Raw genomic sequence first — 16092 nt, 5'->3', positions numbered from 1 at the left:
CACTGCAGGTCACTCAGTACTAATCCTTTAAAGCATTTGGGTACAAAATTTCCAAGGGAATCCATGAGAAATTGAAACTTAAATAAAGTATGGTATTTGTTTCAAACACCTTTGAGCCAGCTCGGTAAGGAGGGGCTGACATCATCTCTACCACCTCTGTGTTGGGAAGATAAATCCAGCGCATTGCAAGGACCTCAGAAATATTAGAAAGAATCATGAATGCGAGTTGTTTGTCACTGCACCTCTAGTTTTCAGTTCTGCTTCTTGCAGTGATTTATTCCAGCAGGGTGTTGTGCTTTGGAAATAGGGCTAAAATATTTAAAAAAAAAAAAAAAAAAAAAAAAAAAAAAAGTAATGGGCCTAGAATCTTAGGTGTAGATTAACTTTTTTTCTAGATGTCGTATCCAGCATCAATATTAGGGCAGTCCTCTCCAAGCAGCATGTTACGGTAAGTGTCTCCACTTTCCTCCTCCCTAGCTGCACTAAGGATGTCATTCAGCACACTAAAATGAATAAGTTATAGGTGTATTTATTCTGCACAGCATCTGTTTAGTCTGCAGATGATCTAAGACATTCATCAAGTTAGTGAAACTCGTATTATCCTGTGTCGACAAGCTGAATTACATGGTGGGAGAGTTTGGACAGAATCCTAAAGAGTTTGTGCATTTCCATCCCACTTAACTCTGGCCACGGACTCAGCCGTCCTGATGGGATCCCTAGAGCCACGCTCAGCTCTTGGCTGGAAGGATAATAATTTTCACAGGGAGGAGGAAATATAAATTTTACCTAATATAAATCAGGTAAAAAAATGGGATTGGGTCTTCAGGGCTTTTGCACATGCTGCAGGGCGCTTAGGGGAGCGAGCAAACATAATTTCAATCCTGCTGTTTGCAGTTGGCATCGCTCAAGGTCCACGGTGAGACCAAACAGTAAATAGAGGAATAACCAATATGTCACAGCACTGCCGTTTAGTTCATTTTGTGCTTTAGCAAGTCGATAGCTGTTAAGGTACCTCCCTAGAGAGAGATGGAGAAAGAGCTTGATCCTCTGCTCAGAGCAAACCTCCCAGCGCTATAATCTGCAAATACCCAGAGATCTGAGGTGTGTATTTGCTGTACACGTTTCAGAGAGGGGCCCCAGGACCTGAGCTAGAGCCTCTTCCAGGAAAAAGAAACCGCCAGGTCAATGCCCCGTGGATCACCAATGATTTATTTAGACCTGTCTGCGGGCACTGAGAGCCGTGTGAAGGGCCACGACGGTTTCTTCTCACTAGAAACTGCACTTGCAGCTTCTCCTCCAGGTTCGTGACTCCCCGTCTTGTCTGGAAATGCCTTTTCCCCCATGCAGCTGGAGACCCTCGTCACAAATGCCGGGATCACCCCCCCAGGGATCCCAGCCCAGCACCTGGACCTGGAGCACGAGAGTTTGTGTTGCAGGCAACACGTGGCACAAGGCATCGCTGTACGGCTTCTGCGGCACAGTCAGCCCTCCCAGAGGAGAAAGCCTCCTTAAATGTGCCCCTCAAAACAAATGCAAGGACCAAACTCGGTGTAGCCACCTCCTCTAAGTCCTAGATTTCACCAGTGGTTCAGAAATAACCTTGAAAGTCAAGCTGAACTTACAGTGATGTCTGCCTACAAATCCAGGGAGGTCAGCCACTTGGCTTTCACATTTGTTACTTTTCTTTACCAGTGACAAGCTGATTCCTGCCCAGAAATACAGCAAACATCAGATCGTGTCCATCCGGCGCCGTGTGTCTGGACACCTGGCTGAAATGCCAAGGTGTGCATTCCTCTGGAAGGTCTGCTCACTGCTTATGAAGCCACCGTGACTGGTTTTGGAGAGGATGGTCACCATGTCATGACGCTGAATTTTGCTGTGCAAGTGGAATGGCTTTGTTATATCCATTCCAGTAACAAAATTTAGGACTCAGTCTAACTGTGCCAGAGGAATGCCCTGGAGAATCTGTCTCAACCCTGTCAGCGCCGACATCTCGGAGGTCTGTCCAAAAGGCTATGACATGATACAGGGATATTGGAGAAGAAATAAAAACATAGAGAAGCTGATTGATTGTGACGTTTCAGGGGGCATAGCTGCTCTGCCGCATCGCTTTCAAATCCAGCCACGCCGCAAAATATCCACAGCGGGTTTTTTTGGACAGCATGGGAAGAGGCTGCAAGGCTGGGAGCACAGTGCACATCTCGGGGACCTTCTGCACCAGACCTGGGGGTGACAGCCCTCCGCCAAGTGCAGGGCTGATGGTGGAACCAGAGCATGATTGGAGGCATCTCAATGCACAGAACCCGTGCTGCAATATCCCCCCCCACCACCAATATCCCCAGCAACCTGTTCAGATAGTGAATCTCCTTTTTTTCATTTAACGAATATGTTAAAAGCCCTTTTCATTTCCCATATGAATATGGCTTCATTGACTTCTGACTATCAGGTGTTGGTTATCTTTCTCTGGCATATGGAAGAGCTGTGTAATATCAAAGATCTGCTGCGCAGGTAATTCATACGTCTAATCCAATGCAGCATTTCTGCAGTGGCTGTGTCTGCCATACGAAAATTTATATCCCTTCTGAGGAAGTTTTGAAGAAAATAATCAGGTGGCATAGGTGAGTTCTATCTGCTGTAGATGGGCATGCTTTTATCCATGGCAATCTCTCCAGAATCCTGTTTTGCCATCGGGGCTTAGACTCACCCTTTTGGCTTTTCACTATAATTGAGCGATTCTTTGGCGCGGGGAAGAGGCAGGAAAAATGCTTTTCACATGTAGCAAAGAGAATTAATCACTGAGTACCCACAGTCTGATGCAAGACCCTGGTGTTGCCATCCTCCAGACACGACCACCTCTTGCTCTGCGGTTGCAGCCATCACAGGAAGGTGATTTTGCCCCAGGGATCTCTCCTGCTGCACCCATATTTTGCTGGCCCTGGTGATCCCTTCGCACAGACTCCTTATCCCTTAAATTAATTTGGGCTCTTCTCGTCCGTGATTGCCCTCTCTGGTATTTTTGAGGATGGCATCAGTATTTGCTCAGCACGGAGAGAGCTCTTCAGCCAGTTTCCAAGCACCCGTGGGTGGGAGGCTTTGGGAAAAGGGCACTTGGTGTGTGCGGGCTGCAGACGGGCACTGGATAATGGGATGGCCCCCAGTCCAGTGCAGCCGTTCTAGCATTCTTAGGAGTAAATCACAGACCCCACGTTACACCAAATTACTAAATTTTAAGGCATGGAGTGACACAACAGCCTCTGTGTTTTCTACCCCCAGAAGCAAGCGCCATGCCCATGCAGAAGCCAGGAGGGCGATTACTTTCTTGCAAAGTTTCCAGCCCTGGCATCATGGCATAGGGCTCCTTTCAGGATCCGGCTGCATCTCATGCTGAGGGTGAAAGCAAATGTCAAGTTTGGCCTGGAGGTAAAGGAAAAGGAACGTGTGAGCCAGCAAAACTCAGCAGGCCCAGAAGGAAGGAGCTGCTGCAATTAAAACCAGGGACACGGTGGTACATTTTGCTGCTTTCCCAGCTATGCAACAGTGACAGGCGGCGAAGTGACAGCCAGGATATAGTTTGAGTTTGGCTTTGCACCTTTATTGTGTATTTGCTGCCTCCTGGTGCCTCTGAAGCAGGGAGCAGGAGCAGCACTTTTCTGTGCAGGCAGTTCTGGCACCGCAGCAGCAAAAGTGGGAGGCTCGAAGCTGCTGGAGGTAGGGTCTCATGACCCAATGCACGTCCAGCCTCAAATGTTTTATGCTATTTGATAGCAAATTTAGGCCGGCCTCCGCTCAGAAGCTGGGAGCATACCAGATATGCATGTATAGGTGCACCTACAGAGGAATTTTTTATAAAATTCAGAGAGTGGGAGGGAAAACCTTCTCAGAGCAGAGAATTTCCTTTATAAGCAAAGTTTTCTCAGGGGTATAAACAATTCTGAGGTGTTATTTAAGTTAATAACAATGTGATATTTTTAAATTAATTAGAATTTGAATTCCAGAAGCCTTCTGTAGCCCATGTAGGGAGAAACTATACCCAGCTCGAGTGAGGGTTTTGCACATGCAACGGGCGCTCGGGTCTCACCCTCGATGACTTGGCGTCTGCCCTTTCCTGTGCTTTGGCTGAATCCTCTTCAGATCGTAAACGTGGTCAAGAAATGAGCGGTCACCAGCTTCAAAACTCCTGATCCCTAGAAGGTGCATCCCCCAGCGGTGTGGTTTTTGCACTTGACTTTATGTCTGCGCTGGAGCGGAGCGGCGGGTGGCTCTGCGGGGCAGGCACTGACTCGCCGGGTCGCGTTGCAGCAGCGTTAACAGGGAAAAATTAATGCACTGCAGAAGGGAAAACGTAAATTCAGAGAGACAAGAAATCCTGCCTCCTGTTAAGGGGAGGAACAGCCAGCCTGGTGTAATCTGCTCCTGAAAGCCTCCCCGCACCCCCCGTGCCCGCTCTTGAGTGCCCCATCATGCCAGTGGGTTGTCCTGTTGTCCTCACCTCTCACTGCTGTAATTAATTCCCTCTCTTTGGCCAGGAGATGGTTCATGGTTTTCTCTCGAGACTTCTTTATAAGGAAATCCTTACTTTTTTTTTTTTTTTTTTTTAAAAAGGGAAATTTTCTGACTGCTTTTGAATACCACGAGGATCCAGCAGATGCTGTTTGTGGCTTTTTGGTTTCAGCAAGATTTACGATGCAATTGCAACGCTAGTGACGTGCCCTTGGATAATTTTAACTCATCTGCATCAAGAGCTTTACAAAGGGTGACGCGTCTTCTTTGCATTTTATGATGGGCTAAGCGAGGTGTGGTGATTTCATTACTTTTTCCCTGAAACGAGAGGGTAGGAGTGAAATTCCATCCTCTCATCCCTGCTCCTGCCTCTGAGCTCAGCAATAGCAGTGAGAGCTTCCAATATGAAACTAGAAAGACTAGATATAAGGAAGAAATTCTTTACTGTGAGGGTGGTGAGACACTGACCCAAGTTTCCCAGAGAGGCTGTAGATGCCCCCTCCCTGGAAGGGTTCAAGGCCAGGTTGGACGGGGCTGGGAGCCCCCTGGGCTGGGGGAAGGGGGCCCTGCCCAGGGCAGGAGGGTTGCACTAGATGACCTTTAAAGGTCCTTTCCAACTTAAACTATTCTGCGATTCTATGAAACCATTCATTTTATATTTCTAGTTCATCTCTTAAACCCATGACAGCAAAATTATATTGACCAACTCTGGCAAAGGCTTCTTCCAGGATGACATAGAAAGGGCAAAGATCCAGGCTTTAAAAAACTCAAAGGGTTTTCTAAGTCAGTGGATACTTTTACATCAAATGACCTCCCTTGCTCTCACTAGCTCATCCCAAAGCTCTCATGGGGACACGAACACCGTGCCTTCTTCATGGAGACGGTCGGTTGCAATGACATGGTTGAAGTGAAGCCTGCTTGGCCCTAGTTGACACATGGGGATTTGGGATGACACATAGCTCCCTCCTACTGTCCATGGAGATGTTGCAGAGGTAACTGTAAGGTATGTGCTAGAAACAAAATGAGTTCCCTGAAAAGTCCTCCTTCCCAAGCTATTATCTGAAGGTATATTTTGCAGGCTTTTGGTTTCACAGCAAGTTCTGAGCTGCTGGCGTTTTGTAGCGAGCTAGAATTCAACACAGATTTCCAAGATGTTGTCATAGTTTTAATGGAAGGGAAAGAAATGCTGTGATGTGCACTGAAAGTAGACATAGAATCCCAATGGAGACGGGGCCAAGGCAGGTACCTCTGCACCGAATATCAGCGCGACGTGAACATTGCTCTTCCTCACCTGCGGGGTTATATACAGCTCTGTGATGATAAAAGCTATCTCTGATGAGCCATGTCATTGTAAAAAACACCCCTTTTGACAAAAACGAGGATATTTTGCCTTTGGAAGATTTTGTATTGTTTGCCTTCAGAGTGGTTCAAAGCCATCAGGCTGGGGCAGCCGAAGGGCTGTGCCTTGCGAGCACGTTTGCTAATGAGATCAGTGGTTCATTTTCATTTAACGGGCAGGAAGAGAGCACTTTGCTGAAGGGCTGTGCTTGAAATTAGTGTTGCCAGGAGGCCGTGGTGTAACAGCTCAACTCCTCCTTTGTTTCCAATGTGGGTGACAGCTATAAATTCCCATTTAACTTGACAGCTCGATTCCTATTGGTCCCTTTTTAAGGATCAAGCAAGGTAAAGCGCTAGATGAAAAGCTCATGTTAACACAAGAATGAAGGCAGACAAGGTCAAAGTCAAGGTCAAAGATGGGAGATTCCTCACGCCCTTCCCTTGACAATAGGGCAATTTTATTTCTGTGCTGTCAGAGGAGGACAATGTTTTATATCCTAACTTTAGCTTCCTTTTAGCTAGTAAACAATAAATATTATTGTGCTGGCTAAATAGGAATTGTATTCACACAGACCCCACTTGCATTTTGCAAATACTTCCTATTCAGTGTACAATCCTATTTCCTCATGTTATTATTTTACAGTTAGGAAAATGAGCAACAATGAAATCTCATTTTCTATCACTGGACCTCAGACCTCCTCTTATTTTATTATATTACCAGCGTAGCACAGCAGATCATCATGCTGTTTGCTCCAGAGCATGGAAAAAAGCACAGAGCATCAGCACGAAGGGCTTTGCGGACGCTTCCGCAGATGCTCTCGCAGCGATTATCCCGGGCAGCTTCCCCCCTCCTCCCTTTTTAGCTCTCGTCTCGCTTCCATGCAGTCCCCTCCTCAGCATAAAGCGCTTCTCAACTCGAAATCTCTCCCAGCTGGTCAAGGAATAATTTCTGATCATTGTCCCCAGATCTGCCATGCAAGCGCAGCGTCTCTGCCACGCCATGCCAGCACAGCACGCTCCTCCTTCCCCTCGCCTAGTGCTCTCTAGAAAACAGAGAATATTTCAAATGTGTTTTAGAGACGGTAATTTGGCCATTTTCCTGACTAAGGGTCAGGAATGGATCACTTCTAATTATCCATGATTGAATCCTAAGTGTCCTGTTTCACGCAGGAAGACATAAGATTTCCTTAATTTTTTCTATTTAGGAAAAAAGCTTTTCCTTTGTCTCCCATAGAACAAAGAAATGCGAACACACTGTTTAAACAGTGAGGGCTAAGCCCATCCCCGGGGTAAAGGCGCTGCCTTAATGGGGTTACATGCAGAAGAAATTTGGCTTGGAATATGTAATCGCTGCCTGAATTAATGAAAAAAGGGTTTCTTTGGAGTAGGCTGAATAGCCCAGCTGCAGCAATTATCTCGTCACTCGTCAGAATGACGACAAAATTAGTTCCAGATATAAAACTGGACAACGGAGGCGAGACACCTAGCGTGTATTTATTTTCCCAGTTAATGACACTTGAGGTTGCTTTTCTGTCCCCATATGGTTCACGCAGCCTGTGCCGCGCGCTGGGGGTTCACGCAAAGCCAGCGGGGGACCTGGACATTGTTTTGTGCAAAAACTGGCTCCTTTTTCAGGAATCTGCTGGAGCTCCATCTCAGCTCCCCGGGCTGATCCCCAGCTCATGACCTCTGCGGGTTGGTCCTGCCTTTAAAACGGAGATCCCAGCCTGGCTGAGCCACGTCATCGTCCTCATTGCTGGGAGCAGCACCGTCACGCCATCCACTATGTCCACAGATATTTCTCCGTCCATTGGGGACCCACATCTCTCTTGGGGCTTCTAGGTGCCACCATGGTCCCAGTAAACAGCCAAGATGGGCAGTTGGTTTCTTGGGGAAGCCAAAGACAGGGTTTTTCCCCTGTTGCTCTTTGCGGATGGGAGGCGCTGAGCCTGCTGCTTTGGTTATCGTCTCTTCCTAAAACGCGGGGACTCACACAGTTTGCATGGCTGTGATTCACGTCTTGTGATGAGTGTTGAAGCAAAGAGGTCCTCCACTTCAGGGTGAAGAGGGAACGGGGGCATTGTCTGCCAGTTGCTCTGTGCATTGGCTTACGGCTGCTGCCCAGCCTCCCCGTGGATCTCAGAGCCAAGAGACGTTCGCAAAGGGCTCGTGCTCTGCCCCTTGTGAGTGCAGAAGGAGGAAAATGACTGTACAGTAAGAATAAGACATTTCATTGCATATTTAGCAGGATTAGGGACTGAACACCCCTTCTGCGCTGCCTGCTGAGGGCTGTCTGCAGGAAGATTTATCGCTGGGCAGCAGAGCTGCCCCTGGAATGACTGGAGCTGCAAAAAGCTAATTTTGACTCGAGGGGGCAAACCGTAGAGGTCCAACAGGGAAACGTAGCATATGGGGGGCTGCTTCCCACCTAAAATCTGTTAGCAGACCCTCTGCTTGAGCATCCAGAGTCTTTTGCACAAGAGCATCGGGACTCTGACATCCCTGCTGTGCTCCCATGAGCCTGCAATGATGGGTTTGCTTCCTGACCCACCTGATGGTGTATCTGTGATCTGGCACACAGGCATCCTTCTCCCTTCTGTCTTCCAACCCTGACTTTGACATGACCACATAATCTTGGCCAGGTCCCTGGGGTCGGTGCAGTGTGATCCCAGTAGGTGCTTTGACACCACAAATCTCCCTTACGTATTCAGTACTTGCATAGGCAGCTCCAAGCCTAAAATAAAGGCTGTATTCTCTGTTTTGGGGGGCTTTTAGCTGGTAGACACATGCTGGCATGTTGAACCTCAGAGCTGCACTGAATGGTGGGAAGTAAAGGAGTGGCAGATTAATTTTGGTTGTTATTTTGTTTTGTTTTGGTTTTTTTTTTTTTCATTTAGAATATCTGCAGGAATGAAAGCTTTTACATGAGGAAAGATTATAATAGCTGCAGTTGACTCTCTGCACCCTCCCATTGAAAGAGGCTCGTAAGATGCTGGGAAGAAAAGCATGTGATTTTTTTAAAGAGAGGTGTTTTTTTCTTTTCTCTCCTGGTATTCGGAGGCATGCAGAGCCTTTGCTTAAATGAGAGCTGCGATTTCAATTTTGCTTGTGTGCCCCGCATCCCTCTGCGAGCAGCTACTAAAGAGACCATTTTGTGTATTGTGTTTCCAGCCGCCAAGCAGAGCTACATAAATAACGCAGCTGCTGCTGCCGGGTGTCACACATGGCTTTCCAGGAAAGGGCTGACAATGCCCCTTCCCCAAGGAAAGCTGGCAAGTGTGAACCGAAGAGGTGGGAAAACCCCTTGGGAAGGGGCTGCCCAGCTGGCTCAGCTCTGCTTTTCTTGGGCAACGGGAAAACCCGTCGCCTGCTTTCCAGGCCCCCCATCAAACCCAGCGACCTTCGGCAACGGCGACAAGCGTGGGTGCTCCGTGGGGTGTAACTGGCCCCCTCAGATCACGGGCGGGAGGTGAGATGGGTGCCGTCTGTGGGCTGAAACACAAAGAGACATCACCGTGTGGTTAAAGAACTGGTGGCACCGCTTCCCAGCGAGCCCGTTAGCCATCTGCCAGCTGACCAAGCTCCGGGAAGCTCGCTGTGGCTGCCCACCGGGTGTTTTAAATCTCTCTGCTGTTGTATCAGTATTATTGCTGCTAATGGTAAGCAATAAATTAAGGCCTATGGGGTTCCCCACTGAGATGCCACCCCCTTGCATCTAGCGCTTTACGAACACGCACTGGGAAAGCCATCCCTGCTCAAATCGCTGTCGCCCCAGCTGGGACAGCCCTCGGGCTAGATAGAAAGTTGTAAATCATGGTCTTGTAGAGGCTGGTGCTGTTTTAGTGCAAGGATAAAGAGCCCACAAAGGCTTTTGTGCTCTGGGTTGGAGTGACACAATTCCTGCCCATGCCCAGGGGTAAGAAATCAGGGCTGCTGTCCCTGTTGAATCAGGATTTTTTTCTTGTGAAAGACACAGGTTTGATCTTTGAACTTGGCCCATGGTGTGTGCGATGATGTGGTGAGGTTGGCAATGGTGAAATAATCTGGAATAATCCTCCGCCCAAGTGCTTCACTCTTGTCCTGCTGCGCGGACCAGAGACTCTCCCTGCAGTAATTTGTGAAGAAAACTGATGGGAGCTGCTGAAGGAGGTTGGGGTGATGCAAGACCTGAAGTTTCTTGAGTCATGAAGAAGTTGGCTCCAGTAAAACCCAACCCCTCCAACACTCAGCTCTCACTCCTGCAGTGGAGAGCAGCCAAAAAGCAGATTTGGGGCCATTATTTCCTAAGACGTGGGGCCAAAGCACAGCTTACAGGGAGCCTCAGCAAGTGGCTGTGCATAATGTTGATGCTGTGTTTCCCCCGTAAGCTTTTCATAGCTTGGTCTTTCTTCTAGATGCTTTCCCTTCAGTCTCTTAAGATTCTTTAGCTCATAAAACTTAATAAAGGTTGTTCACTGGCATTGGAATAGAGTATCTCTGAAGCCTGCCTGCCAGCTCTGATTTTTGGTGGAGATTTCCCCAGCATGTTAATCAACAGGCTGTAGCATTTCACTTTCCAGCTGTAACTCTTCTAGAGGTAGGGAGAGATAAGTTTATTAGTAAAGCAAGATTTACATCTGGTTACGCCTGTATGCCTTCCCAAGCTGTGTATTTCACAAGAATAATTGGGAATGGGGGAAGCTCTCAGCAGCTTTCCTTCCCAAGGCTGGGGTTTAGGCTCTGCTTGTTTCGTAAATGAATGGTTTTGTTTTTCTTGCTTGCAGATGCAAAAATGCTGCGTGCCAAAGGGCAGCAAATTGACCACATACAACGTTTTCCCCTACGCATTCCCTTCCAAATCTCTGTAATCGTGGATTTGATTTGCAAAGGAACCTTTTTTACTAGCGGCTTCAAAGCTGACCCGGTTAGAGCAAGCCATAAAATAAACCGTATTCCTCTAATTTGTCTTGGTAACAGGGGGAGGCGGTGGCTCGCGAGCCCTGAATGCTGCCACACAGAGATGCGTGCTGAGCGCATCCCAGCCCGCCGACGGCGCGCGCCCGGTACAGCACCAGGATCCGTGCCGAACATCAAACCCGTGAATAAACGGCTCGGGAGGACAATGCGTTCGTGCCCATCCGTCACTGGAACAAAACCTGGGAGCCGAGCCCGGAGCGGGGCTTCGGCTGGGGGCTTTGTCCCACCCGCGGGTCCCCGCCGGTTCCCACGGCCCCTCCGCCAAACGGCGCTGAGCCTGTGAGCTCAGCCTCCCTCCCTCTGGACTGAGGCAGGATGGAGGAGGAGGATGGAGTGCTGCTGGTTTTAATTATCACCTTAATCTTTACGGCTGAGGGAAAACGAGTTTAATTCGTCACAGAGGGTGGAGGCGATCGCCGTTTGGTGTTTGCTGATCAGACTCCTGGCTTTCCGCTGGGCGAGCCAGATCAGAAGAAAATAGCTTTCCGAATGATCTCATTGCTATTTCCTTCCCCTGGATCCAACAAGCAGAGTGCACGGTGAAGTGGTCAGCAAGGTACTGCTTCATCGGAGATCCGGGAAACTGCAGGGAACCGTGGTTTTGCCATGAAAGAGATTCAAAAAGAGATCAAAAGGCATCAGTACCTCTGCTGGGTGGGAATTAGTGATGGAGTCCGAGGATGTGAATGTCCTTCTTTGGAGAAAAAGGAGAGAAAGGGGTTAAGAGGAGTTAGGTCCCAATTCCCACTGCACCCTTGGTGGTTCCCTCCTCTTTCAAATGAGGTGGACGATGCTGGGTTGAGCATGGAGGTGGGTGGGAAGCCGTTGAAGATGCTGGCATTGGCAGCATGAATATCTCACTTAAATGAAGTGTTGGCAAAAGGAGATGAAAAACTTAAGTGGATTTTCCCTTCCTGACATCCCTGGCCTTGCCAGATCACAACCTTTCTGAGCCAGAAAGCAATGCAAGCTGGAAACAGGGAATCCAAGAGTGCGAAACTCCAGATAAGGAGAAAATCTGACTGTTTTCTGGGAAAAGTGGTGGGCGAAAAATGGAGAGAGAGAAAGAGCTTCTGGGAGTCTGAGAGGAAAACTGAGAGGAGAGGTGTACCAGCACAGCATGGCTCATTCGTATCTTCATAGAGCCCCTAAAAATTGTCCAGTGTGATGCAATGGAGTTAAAGTGAATATATGCAGGCTGGTAACTTTGCTTTCTTAGTCACCTTCTGTGGGCACCTTAGGAGGAACCCAGAGCCCTCCAGGACCACTGGCTGAGGAGCCATGTCAAACATGGAGAGGCTCAGAGATGCTCTTTGCCTACACATCCATCTTTAGAAGACGCTGCATTGCCTGAGGTTGCAGCCTCTCCTCAGCCTGTCGGTTGAGACGAACAGGCAGAGACATGAGAAAGCCCGAGAGCTGTAAAATCAGATGCTTTTGGCTTAAATCCTGTTTTAAGAAGTGTATCCCCAAGCAATGTTGAGAAAAGACTCATGGAAGACCAGAGAACAGTGAGAGGGGAGGGATTTGGGCCCTGGAGGAAGCAAGGTGGGAAAGGTGGGAAGCTGTTCCTGGAGATAACGAGACACAGGAGAGGCCACACAGCAAGTGCTGTAGGTCCTGGCTTCCTCTGTTCATCTGAGGCTGAAATTACTATATCAAAAGGAGTGAAAAACGATGGGTGTAGGGCTGGTTGCCTCCAAGAGCTGGTGGCCACCCAGCTGAAGGACAGCCGAGGGTGGGTAGCTGGTGGGTGTGGGCGAGCGCTTGGAGACAAGCGGGTCCCAGGGATATCTTTGGGATTTGGGTTGTGGGGTGTGGGACGTTGCATTGTTTCCATCCTTGGAGAACCCCGAGCAACCTGGTCTGACCTCATGGCTGACCCTGCTTTGAGCAGGAGGTTGGAATAGAGACCTCCTGAGGTCCCTTCCAACCTGAATTTTCTTACGATCCTATGATCCTAAGACATATCCAGACTTTTGCCCCTTTGCAGAGCCTTTCCAGAGCATCCAGGGGGTTAGAGGAGAGGGGTCAGCATATCACTCCAGACAATTATTTCCTTTCTTGCATCAGACAAAAACACACAGATTTAGAAAATGCTGCTTTGAACCTCCAGGGTCACACTGTGAGCGGGTATATGAGACCTGAATTTTATTGCATGGAGCCAGCCGGAGTAACACCATGGGAATGATGCTGGGCAGAAATTTAGAAGATAATATTTATTTTTTCATCAAGGAGTGTCATACCTGGAGATGTCCAAGACCATGTCGGGATTGAGAAGCCATGACGCTAAATTATTCGCAGGGATGGGGGTTCCCCCATCTGGCGGCAAACACCTCTCTGCTCCAACCACCATTGCACCAAACTCCCTACTTGCATGGGGTTAGCCATTGCAAACACAACATCTGACAAATCCCTGCTGGTTCATAGTCACCCTCAGCCGCATCTCCTAGCGAAACTTTTCATTTACAAAGAGCAGTAGCTATAAGAATAGCCAGTCTGGGTAACTCTGGGTCAGAACAGCTATTTTTGCGATACGTTTCCTGTGCTTGCAGGATCTCGGTGTGTCGTGTCTCCATCATCTCCTGCATCTGCACCCTGTGTTTCACGGGTGCACGGTGCCAGATTCACTGCGGTATAAACATGCAGACCTCAGCTTGCTGGAGAACTAACTTGCCTTTTTATTTTATTTGACTTGGGGGGCTGGGCTGCCTTTTACAATGAGAATAAAACAATAATTTAAGGGCAGAGGAAATCTGAATATCTCGCCTCCCAAAATAACACTTGAGAAGAACTAAGATCTTTTATCCTGAAAAAATTGGATAAATGGATTTGGAGGCTTTTTATCACCATCTTAATTTATTATTTAATTTTCCCTCCTGAGGTAAAAAGTAGGAAACTTTTGTTACAGTCTTGTTTTATCCCTGTCTGGTGCTATTCATAAATTTTTCGTGGAGAGCTCTGTAGGCAGCAAGTTTGCTCTCGGTATGAACATCCTCTGCTCTAAGGGCACTGCCTGGAGGGTGGACTTCGCTGAAACTTTTATGGGATCCCATAAATGCAACCGGATCCCATAAATCTGAACAGAAGGGAGGAAAAACAATTCTTAGGAAACGCAGCAGGGGACTACCTTGTTTGTTTACCACATGAGTATGACACGCTTCATTTTTTCTAAGAAGACTGAATTATTTCCTTAAAAGTGATGTTGCAGTGGGAAAATGGCTCCTTGTATTCTTGATGCTACGTAAGGGTAAGGGAAAAAAAAATATATTTGAAAGCCCCAGAAGACGGATCCTTGGCTCATAGAAAGCTGGAAGCTGACAGTGGGATTTATGTAAGCCATAAGGCTTTTCTGTTTGTATTTATTTGTAGCTGGTGTGCTGTCACTGCAACCGGTTACCAGCTGCATCTCAGCTGTGCCTGGCACCATCACAAGGGCCAGAGCTGGGGCTGTGACCTCTGGTTTTATTTCTGGGGTTGCCTCTGCCCGTTTGAACGCAAGGGATGGAGACAGGTCTTCCTGCTGGTAAACTGGGGTTCTGCCATCCCGGAAAATCCTCCAGGATGATTTGTGGATGGCTCCTTGGCGTGTACCAGGACATCAAAGACTTCCTGCAGCCGACAAACCCAGCAGCCCACGCCCTGTGTGGGGAAGGGTCATGAACATGCCAGTAGCGTGGGATGTATGCAGTAATGCATTAATTTTTTAATAAAATGCAGCCTTCAGCCTCCTGAGCAGCTGCCAGCCCAGGGTGAGAAGTTTAGGCATTCCTCATGAGTGGGAGAATGAAGAACCTCTCCAGGTGCATGTCTCGGGGCGAACAACAGCTATTTTTGGCCTCTGTGTATCTAACATTGTTTTCTCCATCAGTGCAGCAGGGATTTGCTAAAAATAAATGGGTATTCATGGGAGAGGGTGGGAAGGCAGCTGTTTCCATAGGCTGATGCCAACGTGGAGGTACCCAAGCTGAAAGCACTGTGACAACGAGCCCTATCAGGTCAAGTGAACAGAGATTTAACCCAGATTTGGCGGTTTACTGTTAGACAAGATCTAGGTCAGGAGGACCCACCAAGGAACATCAGCAGCAGCTTTCCCCCTTTTCAAAGCACTCTGCTTTCCCTTTCCTTTCTTTGGCAATTGTTACGGATTTCATTCAGCTTTTGCCACCTTCAAATCGTGAAACAATAGTGGGACACTGAAGCTCAGGAAGCCGGGGAGCAGGAACAATAGTTGATGTTGTGTCCTTTCCCAGCCACGTTGCCAGACATCCCTTTCCACATCACTCCTTCACCAGGAAGTCTGACCTCTCTGTTGGGTGTTTTCCAGATGTTGGTCTGCTTTTGCATCGCCCTGCATCCAAGGGAAATGCAAGGCCGCAGGTAACAGCCTGGTGCAATGCACCGGTGGTGTAAAATGTCCTCCCTTGCTGGCTGAAAGAAGAGTCTTGGGGATAAAATTGCACTAACCTCTGTCCTAAGAAGATCCCTGTTCCCTCTCCTTTTTCACTACGGTCTTGCTGGGTTTCTGGGGCTCTGGAGCTCTGCGTGTCCCTGGGCAGGCACATGAACACCTCTATGGTGATGGGTCTTGGCCATCAGCGTCTTGGTTGCATGCCAAGGAGAAGATGGAAAGAGCCAACACAGCACCCAAATGTTAAGGGTGGTGCTTGTTGCAGGGAAAGGACAGCAAGGATGCTCTGTTAGGACACGTCGCCTTCCTTACATGAGCTCTGGGTGCAGAAGGAGCCTGGGAAGGACTTTTGGAGACTGGTGGTCCACAGACTAGGATGGGGGCAACCGACGGGAGCTCGGAAGGAGACTGTCCCATTCAGCATACGATGAGAGAGGCGGGAGTGACCCGTTTTAGGGGCTTTCTGAAGGGAAGCCAAGGGTTTTTAGCAATGCTGACAAACACCAAGACGCCCATTTTTCCTTTCAGTACTTAAGTTCCCACCACTGATGTTGCCTTAGTAAGCTCATTTCAAAGCACATCCAGGGGCTCAAAAACCAGGGAGAGCTCGGAACGGAGATGATGCCAAGTCCCTGTCAGTACATGAGCTGTGGCTGAGGGACATTTGTACCTCGAACCCATCGGAGCTTTATCGGTGAGGCCAGCTAAAATGCTTTCTGGTTGCCCCACGGCAGCTGGGTCATATTTATCTTGTCTTTTCTGCTCCGTGGCAGTGAGGAAAGTCCAATTTGGTTTGGGGGGGGGGGGGGGGGGAAGAAATAACACGATGGAACATGTTCTCACCTGCACCGCATTAAGAATGAGGTGTGTGTGGGGCGCAGAGCCCT

Source organism: Tyto alba, unplaced genomic scaffold (assembly GCF_018691265.1).
Source record: "Tyto alba isolate M040663 unplaced genomic scaffold, T.alba_DEE_v4.0 Super-Scaffold_6, whole genome shotgun sequence".
Classification (NCBI taxonomy): Eukaryota; Metazoa; Chordata; class Aves; order Strigiformes; family Tytonidae; genus Tyto; species Tyto alba.
Note: the sequence above shows the minus strand (reverse complement) of the source record.